Here is a 17,144-nt window from a genome sequence, read left to right as displayed (position 1 = left end):
GTCTGATGTACCTTCTATGGTCCTTCAACTCTTGCCATTTAATTTTTTTGCCTTCCGTCATACTAACTTGCCGATTATAACTACCAAGAACAAATCTAACAGCCTTATTCTGAATTTTCTCTAATTTGTCTACACACTCAGCTGTGTGTGGGTTCCAGCAAACACATCCATATTGAAGTATTGAGCGTAGATGACTGAAATACAGCTGTTTTTTAGTTACTTGGTAAATGGCTAAAATTCCGCCCTAGGAAACCAAAATGTGATGCTGCCTTATTCGCAATATAATTACCTGTGCTTATTCCATCGTAAGTCCGATGTAAAAAGTACGCCTAGATATTTAAATGACTTGATTATATTTAGTGTAAAATCATGAATTCTGTACCTAACGGATGATTAGACCTTTTCTTGTGAAGGTGACGTGAACAGTTTTGTTTATATTTAACGACATGTCCCAACGCACACACCAGTCTGCTACGGTATCTAAATCAGTTTGCAGGATTTGCGAATGAGAAGCTGAATTTACTACTCTGTAAACAACATAATCATCGGCAAATATCCTGAATGAAGACTATATGCCACTTGTAATATCATTAATATACAACAAAAACAAAAGTGGTCCTAATACTGGGCCTTGGGGAACTCCCGACGTAACTGGTGTATACTGTGAAGAAATACCTTTCAGAACAACAGCCTGTTTTCGTAACGACCGAGATCCTGAAATCCACGCGATTACTTTACAATCCAAGTTATATGCTTTCAGTTTGGAGCGAAGAAAACTGTGCGCGACAACAAAAAAAATAGTCGCCTTCAAAACCTGATGTAATTCGATTTTTTATTAACAGCACTCCCTCGCACATCCTTGTCGTTGTGTTTACCCCTGAGGGTCCAAATCATTTCGACCTGTATTGCACGATTATATCTCTTAGCGCTTCACCTTTTGTCTCTGACAGAACAGGAAACAGCATAGAAGACGGTCTGAAAATGGCTTTCCTGTTGTTCCGGAGGCACCGGAGACGAAGTGTGAGCACCTACAGTCAAGGAAACAGTGCAATGACTGGGTACCCACCAATTTGCACATCATCCACCACAACTGTTGTCGATCGGGGCAAACGCTGAACATCCCGTGGCTCCAGTGACACAGCCCTTGGAACTAGACTTCCGACTGTTGCCTCCGGTATCGCCACATTTCGTCTGGTGAGCGCACTGACACCACTCGCACTTGAAGCTGTTAAGCGTATTGTCCTTGTTAATGAGTATATCTTGGAAAGCCTGACGGAAACCCAAATCGGACGACCTCATAAACGATGGAAGTGGTAGCATCGGCACAATAGATGCCCTCGATCTTTGACATAATGCCTCACTCTCCAGTCAGAGGGGAAATAAGAAAAGGTGGGTAGTGAAACCCGAGTGAACGTGTTGGAAGTGACGAGTGCGCAAACGCTTGTTAGTCATCAGCAGATCTGGAACGTTAGGGGGTGGGCGAATGCGCAGTTAGGCATCGCGCGCTGCAAGACGGTTGGTTTATGGTTTATGGTTTATGGGGTTTAACGTCCCAAAGCGACTGAGGCTATGAGAGACGCCGTAGTGAAGGGCTCCGGAAATTTCGACCACCTGGGGTTCTTTAACGTGCACTGACATCGCACAGTACACGGGCCTCTAGAATTTCTCCTCCAAAGAAATTCCAGCCGCCGCGGCCGGGATCGAACCCGCGTCTTTCGGGTCAGCAGCCGAGCACCATAACCGCTTAGCCGCGCGTAACTCTACATAGCATCGATGAAGCCGTAGCTTCTGCAACATTGTTCAGTAGGCTGGGCATCCTAGAGCGACATTGCGGCCATTTGGTAGCTGTTAATGAGTGCTGGGTTCTTGCTGCGCCACTCGGTTAGAAGGTTGACATTCTGTTCTCCTTGACATTCTCATCTGATCCCAGAACTCAAGAAGCGGCAAGCAAGAAACGAAAGAGAAAAGGGGATTAAGGCTTAAGGGATTGCTCTCATTAGCACGTGTAGCATGACGTCATGAAGGGTTGGCTAAATAAACTAGACCGCACGTAAAGTGGAAATATAAATAAAAATAAGAAAACAATATTGAGTTCTAGATGAAAACCAAACCAGGGTCACCGGCGTGCGACATGACGCGGATGTATAGCACAAAATTTAGAGTGTGATGACCTCACACCCGGGCCGAGTCACAATCCCTGCAACGGGAGAACAGGAGAGGTGAACAATGACGGAAAGAGTTGCGTGGCACAAAAGCGCGTCCCCTCAAGCGACGACGCTGGTTTGAGCAAGGGATATCACAGATGCGGACCAAATCGCAGCGATGCCATCACTGCTTGATCTCAATGTGGTGGCAGTATTCCCCCCAAGAATTCTCCATAATACTGACCAACCTTTCGTCGTTCAGCGTTCCGTGTGGTATCATAGCATTTCTCTTTGCATACAGCTTACGTTTTGGTCAAGATGGAGTTAAGCATGCGAAAGGGGTTCGGATGTGCCTGCTTTCTAAGACTACATTTTCCCTTAAATTGCGGTTGGACGCTGAGTTGCGTCAGGGTTTCGGGCAGATGACATATGCACCCTCAGTTGCATGCTCTAAAGCGCAGTTGAGATGTTCACAGAGATGTCTAGAAGTGAGGGCTACTGCACCCTTTTATTTCCTCAAAACACATCTTTTCGCATTCCTCTACGGAAGCAGGCTTAAATTCCCTCAGAATAGTCTGTCCGCTACGGTTAATTGCATTCCAAATGGCCTGCACGTGAGCGCGGGAGAAGGCCTTAAACGATGACCACCCGCGAACCACGCAGGCAGTTCGTTGGAGAGAGGAAGGCAGAAGCACACGCAAGAAATACTCGATTTTTGTTCCAATGATGTCAACTTCATGATCAGTTCAGTCGACGCATGACCAGAGAAATGCGAGCTGAAAGCGGCGTTTAATGCTGTAAATGTAAGGTATCCTGCTATTTGGAGCAATCCATTCTATTGTTTTTTGAGGGACCTTGATGGGCAGCGCCTTCTGTGTCCGTTTGTCCCTTGACATGAGTTTAATCAAACCGACAAACGGAGTTAGGATGGAATACTTTTTATGGTTTTTCGAAAAACATTTTTCTCCACAGTTACTTTGAAGTGCAAGACATTTAGATCTGCGATGAACGCTTTTGTGGAACGTACTGAATACGGTACAGAATAGGGATTGTATTCATACTCACTAAACCACATTGCTTCTAAAACGCCCGCCCACCCTCCACCCCCCTCTATTTGTTGCAGTTTGTTCTAGAAACCATGAGGGCTACCTCTTCTCGTCAGGGTTCGAAGACTGCCTTGTCGGCGCCGCCTGTGCGCGCACCTCCGATGAACTGCTTCACACAGATGTACTACGATCTCCATATCTGAGGAGCCAAGCTCACTTCCACGCCTGGCGACGCGGCGGCCATATGATTTCCTGTGCATGGTGAACTTTTCGGCACTCCTTTTGTTTTTCATGCTCGGGCAAACGCCTTTTCAACACATTCGCCCGTGCGGCACCACTACTGTTCCTGTTGCTGAGCGCCATCCAACGGCGTTTCCCACAGAGGCGCAACGACACCGCTCACAGCGCCAGCTCCGAAGGACAAACACCTACAAAGAACACTAACAGACCTACAGCGTGTCCACTACACGAGTAACGACACACCATTCCAGAAAACAGGCCTACAGCCCATTCACTACACAATTCATGGCACCACTCCCAGCATCCTCACTGCGCACGACACGAGCCGCTAGGCACCCACCAAGATAAACAACTTGTGCAGTCACAACGATATTCATCGTAACTTGCCTCACTACACCGGTAACCACAACACCAGCTTAACATCTTGTCAGGCATAACTACGTCAGGGGAGCCCGTTCTCCCAGAGCAGGCACTACGCCACTTGCTTGCTTTGTACTAATGAAGCATTATATGTCCCATTAGCACAAAAGCCGTAGTCTGTTGCCGTGCCTAAGGCATGTAATCCTCGAATGACCTCACCATGCTCTCTCATGACGTCAGCAGTAGACCATAAGATAGTGTCGTCGACAGCAAAAGAGAAACAACTCCGTTCGAAGATAATGGGAATCGAACCATGGACCTCCATATTACGAGGCGTGCACAGAACCCATAGACCATAAAACGCCACCTTTTCACGAAGAAACATCAACGTAGCGTATGCGTCTCCTTAAGACTGTATGCTAATTATTAGGTATCATTAGAAAGAAAGAACTTTTGAGGATGGATCCGTGGTACCTTTATCTTGCAAAAGGTCTCGAGCTTGAAGGACGCCCATGTTGCTAGGATCCATTACATGCCAACTGTTTAGCTAGTGCCAGGAGCTAGCCGACCAGAAAGTGCATAGGCGTTAACAGCTTTTCAGTGCGATTTATTTTAGGAAACATTTAGTTAAAATGACTGACATCTTTAAGGAACCAGCAACAACTAATTTATTAAGTTCCGCCACCATGACTCAGTGGCTGTGGAATTCGGCTGTTGGGCTAAGGCTGCAGAATCGAAAGCTGGGCGGGGGAACCACGTCTGTTGAAGGTAAAATGCAAAAGCGTCCATCTACGTGTGATGCCAGCGCTCGTGAATCGTCCGTCACAAAATTCCCGAAGAACGTAACAAAATCGCCAAACGTTTTTTTTTTTTATTTTTGGCGCTGTCAGACTTAAAACCTTCGCTATAGGCACGAACTGCTTTTTATAGGCAACTGCCTTCTAGCGCTGAAAAAGCAACCTATGCAACCTAGACCGACTGGTGTTTGGCGGTGGAGCAGTGCAACATCGGGCGGGAATAGTTTGAGTAGTCATTGGCGATTTTGATGCAATCTCCCATGACGAGCACAGTTCGAGGCAGGAGAATAGGGTTAAAACATTGATGGAGCTATACCCTATGATGCTTCATATCCAATGTGCTGGTTTGGAACGCTAAACGCCAAATATTATAATTATCCTGATTCCTAACTTGTGGCGGATAGAAGCTGTCACCTACGAGATATAATAAATATCATTCATAGTTATACATTTATAAGGTAACTGAAATGTGTAAAATGCTTGCTGCAGCTCAGGTCAGAGTGACAATACTACCTAACTCGTAGAGACCACTAGGTGACTAAAAAATTGTCAGTGTGGCTTGCAAACGTTGAAGAATGAAATTTATTTTTTTACTTTCTTCATTTGCCTTTTGAGACACGGTTGTATTGGCAGGTGCTGCAAGACGGATTATTCTTGTTATAGCCCATGTGTCTCTTTAGTACGTTAAATCTCACAGTTGTTACGGTCTAAAAATTATGGTATGTTTTTGGTCGAAAGTTAGTTTGGTCATTTAGGATGTAGTCACGTAGAACACTATCAAAGAACGCAGAAAGCGCGAACTACATCGGTAGGCAGAGGAATTCAAAACCGCTTGTCACGAATTCAGGGTATTCAGCATACTTGCATGATGGCCACTGCTGACAAGCTGCAAAAACATTTTTGGCACGAAAAAATGCACGCTGGATGTAAGCCACGGACCGGTCCCCTAAACATTACCGCTACTCGCTACGCTGCTTTTGCCTGAGCTCTGGAATACGGTGTTTTATATAAGCGCGCTTACTAATTAGCAACGTCTCTTTGTCCTTGCTCGTGAGATGGTCGGTGAAGCGAACAAGAGGACTGTGTTTGATGCCTCCCGCGACCATCCGCCCCACAAACACATCTCTCATCAATCCCGCTCTTCATGCAAAAGACAGTGTCCGTGAGCGAAACCCCCAGAGAGATTACCCGGAAATACTATAGCTAAATGAAACACAAACTACGCAATACGAAGTCATCTTCATACTCGCAGCATAATCACGACCACGATCAAATGTCGTACGCTAACGAGCTTTAGCACGTGGACAACCTGTACCAACAACACAGCCCTGTAGGTGGTACAACGCACACTAACATCAGGCAAAACGCAACCACAGCCCTACGCCAATCTCTACTGCCAAGATGAAGCTGCAGTTATTCGGGCGTTCGGACAAATTCAAGAACCAGAGGCCATGAATAGCGCAAGGCGGGAAGTCTGGTGTGGAAGCGCTATGTTCAAAGGCCTTCACTCACAGCCTCTCCCATTGTTATGATCCCGGAGACCGATGCTGACGGCGGCGACAGACGAGCGACAGCGAAAGTGAGTATGGCATACTTTCTCCTAAAGGTGCAGAACAGAAGCTAAATGCCCCAGCAGTTGAATAAGTTCAATCCTTTCCGACGGCTCATATAAAATAACATATCCGTTACTTGGAGCTTTCACAACATATTATTTAGCTTCCAAACTCAAAGAAACTGATTCAAGCAATAATTTTGTATGCAAACCAAAATGAGACTCAAGGTTGTTTTTGAAAAAAAAAATCAGTCAGAATGATAGCTGCAGTTCCATGCAGCGTCTACGCCATGAAAGGTTTTAGAGTGCCCGTCGTATGTTATGCAATTAAGCAGCAAGGCTTTATTCGTAATGTTTCCATAGGTTGTGCAACTGCACCACAATAGTATCATTATCAAGACTGGAAGTACGGCAAGTTTATAGTAACAGCCTTTGAAAACATGGTGCAATGATGTTGTGATCCTACTGCGTTAAGAAAAAGTAATTATGATAGTGTCAGGGATTGCTTTTGTTCACGATATTCGCTCTGACTACCCATATGTCGCAAGCAAAATTCGTTGCCGGCCTATTAACAGTGTCCTAATTTTTTTTTTACGTATCATTTACTTAACAACACAATCTGGCGGGCTAGTTGGTGGGAATCCATACGATTTCAGCAGCGCGAACACAGTTAGGAAAAGACAGAAGGCGGACAGGACAGAGCGCTGTCCGCCTTCTGTCTTTTCCTAACTGTGTTCGTGCTGCTGAAATCGTATCATTTACTTCTCAGGGGCGGAATACATCATTCTTTCATAAACAGACTCCCCAAATTTGTGCGTTGCTGCTTTTTTTTTTTTGCAGGACTTTAAGCACAAAACACTCATCACGGATGGCGACGTCTGCAGTGGAGTGTGTGCGCCGAGACGATGAAAATTTGTGAAATGCATCGCGAACGTACGTTTACAAGTCTAAGCCAGCAGTCATTTCGAATGAGACAATTCATCCTAGCATCCAAGAGAGCTCCTTGATTACCACAGCGTCACTGCTCCTGTTCCTCATGCTGGTGACAATCGACGTCTAGCTCGCAGTCGGTCTAACGACTCTTTGATGCCTTCCTGATCAGACAACCACTACAAACCGCAGTTTAACAGCCGAGACGTCATCTCGTACGACGACCGCTGCCATTACAAGAACTACAGGACTAAGGCCGATGGCGCAACGGCAACGGTAACCTAGGCCACACGAAGCATCCCAAGCAGAGCCTGGGCACCGAAGACAGTGCTTTTCACTGTGGGAAGTGATCGCTGCTGTGGCTCTGACCAGGAACCATCCTGCCTGCGACGATTGCAGAGGGCACGAGATTCGCATGCAAAATGTGAGTTAATAAGCCTCTGGTTTATCGTAGATCGAAAGGTCGGAACGTTTTTTTTTTCTGCAGGCTGCCACAATCTTAGGACTGCTTTGCTGCCAAGTCGGGATGACGTGTGCCGTGACCTGTATAGGCAGCTGCGGACAGACAGCCATCTAGCCCATGCTCTTGCATACCCGTAGCGACTGATCCTGGTGGCCGGAACCGCCACCTCTCCGGTTCTTGGTGACAGCAATAAGCACTTCCTGACCATTCGTTTAAGGGGAACCACTACAGGTAAGATCTTAACTGGAACACTGAGACCGAAAATCGCGAGCCCACAGCGCCCACGCTCTCAGAAGCAAAATAAAAATGCTAAGGCGCAAAAGCATCACTTCCACAAGCACGGCTGCCAAGACCACAGGAGTAGTTAATTCTGGGGCAAGTTTTATCGAACGCGTACACGCAACCACATCACAGTACAAGCATGATAACATCCGTTAACACCATGATGCACAACAGCAGCCACAGCGTACAGCTGCAAGTACAAGCATTGCTATCAACATGGAAGTCACACCGCCCGACACAAAAAAATCTTGGTAAAGAGAAAAATACTAGTCATCCCAAAAAGGTAGGAGTAGTGGCATACCTTAAAGGTCAAGATTCCAGGAAGTGCCATATCACAGCCCTTAAAGGGCTATAGGCACCATATTTTTGTTTGCGTGTTGTCCTCCAAATGATGCGCTAGACATTAGACACTTTTAGTTGGCCGTACGTAACGGGCTTACGTACGCAACGCTCACTACGTTGCGTACGGTACGAATGGCGCGTCCATCACACTTTTAGTTAGCCGTACGTTAGCGTTCTTCCAAGTGGACGTACCAAGCGCATCCTAAAATTCTCCGCTGTGCTTCTCCGCGCCATCTGGCGCAAGAAATAAGAACTGATGCTTGAAAAGTTCTTGACATCAGCCAAGCCAAGCCTCTCGCCAATCCTCCTCCAGCCGTTCTCGCTGTTTTGTTTTCTTTAGGTTGTGATTCTCGTGTGTTGCGCGACTACCACAGCAGCTATCGAAATGCCGAGAAGCATTTAATTACTGGTAACGAAGCTGGCTGCATCGCGAGTCTTTTTTTTTTTGTTACAAGAAAAACTATGCAAGCAGAAGAAAATGAAATCATTGACTAAAAGCCAGAGCAGTGCTCCGCCAGGTGTCGTTGCTACGAGGTAAACAAACACGGTTAAGCCTACAGCTTGAAAATCGCCAAATTATTTGAAAAAACAGGGGCTAGTTATCGCTTATACTTCTGCGTGTGGGCGAGAGTGTGCAAAATAAAAGCGAACCGCTACCGTTTGAGCGACCTATCCCGTCGGAGAATGCAGCAGTTACATGCATTTATTTCGAAGCGGGCGAGCTGGACGCCGCCATCTTGTCAACGCAATCCGTAACGCGCCCGTAGCGCACGCACGCAACGGCACGATGCGTGCGTACGTACGCAAGCGGCCCAGCGGTACGGAACGTTCTGCGCATGCGCACTCGCGACCCGCAACGTTCCTGCGTACGTAACGCCGTTCCGTACGGCCAACTAAAAGTGTCTATTGATATAGACGAAGCACCCTGCGATATTTGTCTAGGACCGCTAAATAATTTGAGTTTCTTCTGTACGCTTTTTTGGTTTGATCAACCGAACGATGGCTGTGACGTGTGACTTATTTTTTTGTGAAACATCGATTTGATGATAAGCGCAGAATCGTTTTTTTGCATTCTTTTGTAAATGCGGTGGGACAAGAGGGCCCACTTGAAAGGCCGCAGGAAGAATTGCAGTAATGAAAGACTTTCATTCAAATTTGAAAATATCAGGTCCAACCCTGGGTGCTCACATTGTCCACTATGGTTCAAAATAAGCACCTTTAATTAAATTGGCCGCTTTTATTAGGGGTGTGAGAAATAGCAGCTATACTAACGCATGTCCTGCCTGACTACAGGCAGCTGAGCCTAAGTAGAATATTGTTATATTTGGCGTTCAGCCTGTAATTTCTCATTTAATTTTCAGTGCCATATAATTAAATGTCAAGCATCACTCTTAAACCTGTAACAAGTGAATACGGTTAACTTTCAGGACGTTTGTTAGGAGAGCTGCGTTGCTCCTCCTCCCTATACGTTAGATCTGGCGGGACTCACAACCAGTCGATATGTCACACAGCTTTGATTTTTGCGTATAGTCAGACACAACTCAAGAACGCAGCGGCTGTTCCCCATGAATGAATCCCCTTCCAGCCAGCGGCGTCGCCAGATTCTCACGACCCTGCTAGCCTGGCAATGCACGGAGCGGCGCCACCGAGGGGAGAGTTATCTATGCCCGATAATAGAGAGAACGTATAATCCCCTCATCTACCATGGACGAGCCCACCGACGGAGCAGGCGGTCAGGGCTTACAAACGTACTGTCGACGAATACTACGCGCAGCAAAAATTGGATTTAGCTGATTTATCACCACCGCACCCATCCTTATCGATCCGTGAAGCTCGCATTCTTCGCCGAATACAGTTTAATCTCCTACATACACCAGCCAAACTTTACCTATACCGGTACACTTCCACACCTCTTTGCCCAAACTGTCCACACACATATGCAGACATAGAACACTGCCTTACACAGTGCCACGCAGCCTTCCAGTCCCCCGCCTATCCTTTCCCCTCACCCCCACCGTGGCCCATCTGGCTCGCCTCCCTGGATCTGAGACTGCAACGTGCCCTCGTCGCCTTGGCCCAGGATGTACTGAACGCCTAATAGAAAGGATGTTCGAATAAAAATGTCACACCTCCACCACCACCACTCCGTTTTATCACACTACCAGGATTATGAGAACCGGCCGACGCCATTCCCTGGAAGGGGCTCCTTTGACGGGGAAAAATGGCTGCGTTCTTAAGTTGTGTCCGATTACGGTCAGACATTACGCAGCTTTCACAGAGACTTGGCAGCTCGAGTGCTGATTGTCGGACAATGAACTAGTGTTGTTGCAGATAAGTTCGCTTCTTCTTTGCGTCGGTCCGGTTGGTGCAGCCGGAGCAGCTCGTAGTTCGCCTCCAATTGTGTTTTTTCAATGTCTTCTGAATTTCTCTTGTGGTCATGTACATTTTCCTGGCATTTTTAACAGAATGAACATAATCAACTTTTGTTTGTTTGGTTTCATTGAGCTACGTCCAGGAACGTCAGTGCCACTAAGTGAGAACGGTGGCTTATATGGTAAGCGTAGACTGCTTACAAAAGTGCAATATGTTCCTTTACTGCAGGTCTTCTCACACACTGAACGCTGCTGAGGTACCCACAAGTGGCGACAAGTGGCAGTGGTGTCTAATCGCCAGGAATGATGAAGCTATGTTTAAGGCGGAAGCAAGACAGTCCTCCATGGTCCTACAGCGGCGCACCTCCTGTTCTTCATGCCGGCAGAAGTCGACTGCGTGTAGCGGCGTTGGCGCCATTTCTCATGCCAGTGGCGTCCAGCACACTGCCTGACACCTCAAATCCACCACAACCTGCAATTTCACTATAATTTTTAGCCATCTAAGCCATAACAGTTCATACAGTAACAAAGTTAGAGCAACCACAACAATTACTTATAAAATTGTCATGATTCCACAACTCAAACCTTTAAAATTACCTCATTGACACACAACTGAGGCCAAAACAGACAGGCAAACAGTTGCACCTCCAACCATTGGACATCCCAAATGTAATTAATGTCTAATGCTATCATACCCTCTAAAACTAAGACAAGCTATTCATGATGACAAGATCACACTCTAACACACGCACCGGCAACCGTGACCATAACAATCTTCTTAGTTTTCATAAGGACCTCGACTATACACGGAGAACTAATGTATTACAACCATCAGGACACTAGAAACAAGCACCATGAATACCTCTGGTACCGCAAAGACATCACTGCAGGGAACAACCAATAACATCCCACACAAAATTCTCAGCTGACATAAAGCGACCAAACCTGAACAAGCAGCATACATGAGCATTCCAATCATCAAGACTGCAGGCACAAGCATCTTAAGCGCCAAAGCTGCTGACAAACCTTCACCGCAGGGGGTGACCTAAGACATCACTAGCTTAGAAACCCGCTAGAATATATCTAAAGGACGATAGCTATACAAGCAACATGAATATATCTGTTATAATCATCGAGACGGCAGAAAGACAACTCTGGGACTACCATACACCAAAGACGTCATAAGAGTGCAAAGCCGTAAATGAGTGCAGTGTTGAGTACGCCGAACTCTGATCATCCTGGTGCCGACAAGGCTCCCTTGCCTCCAATTCCAGTGGAGAAGGCTGCACGGGCTGTACAAACGGAGCCGACCTGTTTCACAAGCGCTTAAAAAAGGTACTTCCAGAATTTTGTCACCTTGTGAATAACGGCACTTGAGAATTCTCGCTAGGAAAGGTGACAGTGCTAGCGAAGGTGTCACGTCGTTGATTGCGGTTGTTTAATAGTTCAAGGGCAGGAAAATATAATAATCATATTTATGCAGTATTCAATCTTCATCCGAAATGTTGAGCTGTATCTCTGCGGCTATCCTTTTCTTGCACGGGAACATAAGCTGGCGAGTCCTGTTGCCTGCCAAGATTTCATGGAGGTAAACCTTTAAACAGGTCAAACAACTTCGAGCCTTCGGGACCGCTTGGTATTTCTATTTAGAGCTAATAAAATCCGCTCACACATGAATATTCACGTGAATGTGCTGGAGCACAACCGTCGTATAGTTGTATTTCTGCGATATATAGCCGAAAGACATGACAATAACAGAATCCCTGCAGGGTCTCTCAAGAATTAACTTTAACTCCCAGAATTTGCCAGAATTTGCAGTGGTTATAGCTCTCGGCTGCTGACCGGAAATACGCGAGTTCGATCCCGGCCGCGGCGGCCGAATGTTGATGGAGGCGAAATCTCTAGAGTCCCGTGTACTGTGGGTGCAGGTTAATTGCGATCATTTTTCTAAATTCCAGTGCTATGCTCATTCTAGTAACATTAAGGCGAGCATCAAAGCACTGAATAAGGGCGGACCAGCTTTACGCAGGATTCAGAAGTGCGCTTTTCGGTGTTCCATATGTGTCAGCAAGAGCTCCATGCCGTTAGTCGCGGATTATCGATGTGCGGCTGCGAAGCTGTGTAACTGGAACATTTTAAATTCTGTCAATGATCAACATTTAGAAAACATGCGTTTTTTATTTCCGCAGGCAGTGAAGACCCTGGGCGTAGCTCAGAAGCAGAGCCTCTTGGTCAAAGCCCCTGCCCGGCGTCTGCAGGATTAAGGCAGTCTTTCTGCCACCGAAAGCCACCTTCCGCGCCCACAGCGACACTCCTTTTGTTCTTCATGGCGCCAGCAATCGGTGCGACCCAGGAGCTTCTTGCGGTGCTGCTGTTTCTCATGCCGGCGGCGTCCCTCATCTTGCCAGCATTACATACCGACACCACGCCTCACTGCAACAGACTCAGCGAACGCAACACAACCAGCACAGCCAGAACAAAAGCATGAGCGAGGCCCAAGAACACTGTAAGAATTAAGTCACCATTCAAGGAGAGACAACAACGACGACAGAGACACAGTCAGTGCAGCCATACTCACGAACATAAACTTGACCCTTAATTGTATGACCCCGCAACCACCAACTGAAAAACGGCAGCGAACACAAACACATCGATCAAGAAAACAGCCAACGAAGCGCACCCACCTGACACACCCCAAACAATTATGACATTACTGCGTGCAAACACTATGATAACACAAGAATACTGCAGCACTAACTGCAGTCCGGCTCGTGCGACCTGTAAAGATTTAAAACATAACACCCAGCAACACCAACAGCCCATGTTTTACAGAAACTGAGATAACAAATAACATTATGAACTCCACAATACACTTCGACAGATGCCAATGGAACCACCTGCAGTTACTGCGACGAGAACGACCGCCAACACTACTGTTGGAATGCTGTGGGGATGCTGGCGACCTGTGTCACACGAGCATCACAACGTTTTGCTGTGCGGACGATCACCGCTGCGGGAGTGACAAGCCTTCGCCACATCCTGAGATTCCAGTGCTGATGAAATTCACGTGCAGCACCGTGAGTTGATTCGCAGCCTCACTCGTTCCATAAGCGCTCAAGATAAAACCCTATTTAGCACGCAAGCAAGAAATTTCGGTAATTTTAGAGGAAGCAAAAGCCAGAACTCGGCATTAATAGGGGTTAGGGTGGTGGGCAGATACTTTTAGGCTGTAATCTTTATCACCTTACCAACTTCTTTAAGTACATTGAGCCACATCTGCCTTTTTTAGGTTCTATACAATAGCCACAAAATGTGTTGGTTTATTTATGGTGTTCCAAAGCTACTCGGGCTATGAGAGATGCCGTAGTGAAGAGCTCCGGAAGTTTCGACCACCTGTGGCTATTTGACGTGCACTGAGGTCACATCGTACACTAAATATGACACGCATTTAGAAAACCTCACGTAAAACACACATTCGGAGGTCATTATTTTACTGTTTCTTGCTTTATAACAGCGTTATGCCTGTGCCTGCGTACCTTTTATTGCGAAAGCGTTACTAGTCCGATTACGAGAAAAGCCGGCGGAGTGTCCTTTTTCCAGACTGCATTCGGGCCAAAATTGTGAGCCGTAAGTCATGCCACTTTCCAGGTGGTGTCATACGATTTCTCGTTGCCTATACCTTACAAGTGCTAGCCACCTTGGAGGCTAGCCTGTGACAGGGATTCGAACCGACGACATATGCACTTTCAATCGCATTCCTTTTAAGGCACTCTTCCTTTAACATATAGTTATGGTTGAAGAGTCCACCGAGACTGCGCTTTTTGCTTTCCTCAAAAGCCATTTTTTTTATCATAACTTCACTCAGACCTTTGTGGATTCCTCGTTCAGATGCGAGTCTTCGTTCCATTTGTCGAAATGCAACCTACGTTCGCCTTCTAAAAAAAAAGAAAACAAGCAAAAACAGAGAAATCAGATCACACCGCTCCAAACTCTGTGCGACAAACTGTTGCTCGCAACTTTAGTACAATTGTAGGCAGGAAAACAGGTGCCACATCGAGATCAGCCAGTGGGGGCTATATAAGACGAACAAAATATATGTAATCATCCAAATCCCGCCACTCGGCTTTCAGTGTGGGTCCTACTGCTTAACGAGAATCTTAATCTATGCTCTGAGATGCCGACGCTGAGAACTCCTGTATCAACCATTGAGGCAGTAATCACACGACAGCTCTTCTTCCATGCCAAACAATTCTGGACCAAAGCATTCTTTAGTGGGAAACTGCTAATGAACATAAATTTTTCATATGCTGTCAGATTTCGCTATAGCATTCAATATATCCTCAGAACACCCGAGGGCAGTCCATGCATTCGTTTTTGACGCTTTTGGTTGTCATCAAAAGCGCTCCCCATTGCTTTTCTCTGTCACTTTTAACTGTTCAATGCGATCGATAGAAACACTAAAAGAGAAAGGTTTTCCTACATATCGTAAGAGTGGACCATGACCTTCAATATTGCCATAACAGTACCTTGCTATTTTCAAATTCTCACAATTATGGTGCGATAAAGTTGGACATGCTATGACAGCGATGATGTTAGACGCAACCGGCTGAATAATTTCTTTCCGTAGCGAAATTAATCGTGCGCTCACAAACACAAGCTATCAAGACTCCAACAGTTGGAAAGGAGTCATAGTTTTCGTAAATACTATGCTGCTGCACGCCACGCGTTAAACACAGCGGGCCATTAGAACTGCCCTCGCGCAGCATTGACAGCCCCTATTAACGGCATCGGTTCGTTGCAGGGTCTCCGGCCTGGTTCATCGCAAGCTAAAGATGCGTGCTGGAAAGGTGGCCTCGTGGGATCCATCGCTCCGGGTACATCTGACCAGTCAGTACCACCCGTATCATCGGAGCCGTGCGGTGAGAGGGGGGTATGGTGACTGCTCGCTTCCTCTTCAGAGTTGATGGCGACACTCCTGCGGTTCCTGCGTAGGCGATGGGCTCCTATTCAGCTTGTTTATGCACCTTATGCAGCTTCCGCATGGACAAACAAGCACTACACCAGCGACAGAGCCAGCAAGGCACACAGCCACATTGATTGCAGCTGTCACGACCACTACACTAACAAAAGACACGCTGCCGCTATCACGTATACATCAGCCCTTGACAGGAACCATTACGTAAACGCATCCCTGCGCATGTGCGTAGAATCCGCCACTGGACATAATACAATGACCTTGAAACGAAGGTACACAACCCGTATGATCACAGCCACATTAATTGGTTACAGATTCTATAATGACTGCACTAACAAGAGACAAGCCACGGCTGTCACCCACGCGTCAGCCCTAGCCGAAGACTTGAAGACTGACAATTATCTCAACAAGAATTAACAAGCACTATCCTAAGCACCTGCACCACATTCGCAACTCGACGCAACAGCCAACAAACGACACCAATCACCGCACACCATGGCACACAACCCCTACAATCACACCCACATTATTTTCAGCACCATTGATGATTATACTCATAACGCCATCATTCTGGCTGTTGATATGCTTATGTGTATCATGTCACATAGGGTTGGTAGATGCAGTCGGTACATGGCGACCAGGTTTTTATGAGCTATGTCAATAGCGGCATCCTCATTGTTCTTCATGCTTGGGCGAACGACGCCTTTTCCACACATTCGCAGAGGCGACACAACTCCAGCTCTTCTTGCTGTCTATCGCACACCGCAATGGCGACAACTGCCTGATACGTACACTCAGGAACACAGGGGACCAAATGTAAGCCGCCAAAATGTTCACCGAAACTTCATACGTAACTTCAGCGCGAGAATTACATTCAGACAAGAAAACACGCACACGGACGAACGCCGCAACCAAGCTGCAAACCGTTCAGTCACTGCCACAGTTATAGCTGCTACGATGACTGCACTCCCACTCACACCACCATTGCAGCTCTCCCGATCGTACACGCCCTGATTCACCTACACAAGGACACGCAGCCAGTTGGACGACTACCTCAACTATGCCACGGAAATCCCCCGAGTGTATCGCCTCTACAAAAACCTCGGAGGTCTGCGAACCAGCATCTCCGCTGCACTATCTTGAATGAGAATAGCGAAAAGTGGAACCCACCTATCCGAACCTGGGAGGACTGGGAGACATCATTGTGGTCAGCTGTCCTGGGCAGGGAGAACGCAGTCAGTCACGCTGCATACGTCATGAACCAACACCACGTGAACGTTGAGACCGTGACTGGGATCGTGAGGAGACCCAGGGGGCCTGCGTGCCTCTAATTCTCTTGCAAATGAAGAGAGGGAGAATAAAGTTTATTTGAGTCTTTGAAGAGGAAGGCTCCCTTCTGGCGCAGGTGGGCTACTGTCGCCTGGTGGCCATGATCTCTTAGATCTCGGCGACCTGGTCAGCTCTCTCTGTGAGCAACTTTTGTTGCCACTGGTCCGCGCTGCGCAGCGCGGTCTACCACTGCTCCTCTGTGGTTATTCGTCTGAAAGGGCTCTTACTTCAGGCCCACATGATGTGGCTGAGGTTAGCATACTCTCTGCAGCTGTTGAATCTTGCAGAGTATATATTTGGATGAATTTTGGC

General features: G+C 46.9%; 1 protein-coding gene across 9 annotated transcripts in view; it reads left to right on the top strand.

Annotated features, from left to right (window-relative positions):
* Positions 1-16,886, top strand: part of LOC149336202 (uncharacterized) — a 222,140-nt gene extending 205,254 nt beyond the window's left edge. For 8 of the 9 annotated variants that reach the window (XR_016284230.1, XR_016284231.1, XR_016284228.1 and 5 more), the window contains 7 exons: positions 951-1,194; positions 3,268-6,166; positions 6,980-7,493; positions 7,557-7,763; positions 10,758-11,863; positions 12,718-13,605; positions 15,330-16,886. The gene's annotated coding sequence lies outside the window, so the exon portion shown is untranslated. The remainder of the gene's footprint in view (positions 1-950; positions 1,195-3,267; positions 6,167-6,979; positions 7,494-7,556; positions 7,764-10,757; positions 11,864-12,717; positions 13,606-15,329) is intronic. The other variant, XR_016284229.1, reaches the window with a different exon arrangement.
* Positions 16,887-17,144: the final 258 nt, after the last annotated feature.

This window comes from Amblyomma mixtum, chromosome 7, assembly GCF_055824585.1.
Source record: "Amblyomma mixtum isolate Tamu chromosome 7, ASM5582458v1, whole genome shotgun sequence".
NCBI lineage: Eukaryota > Metazoa > Arthropoda > Arachnida > Ixodida > Ixodidae > Amblyomma > Amblyomma mixtum.
Note: the sequence above shows the minus strand (reverse complement) of the source record. Positions and strands in the feature narration are given on the sequence as shown.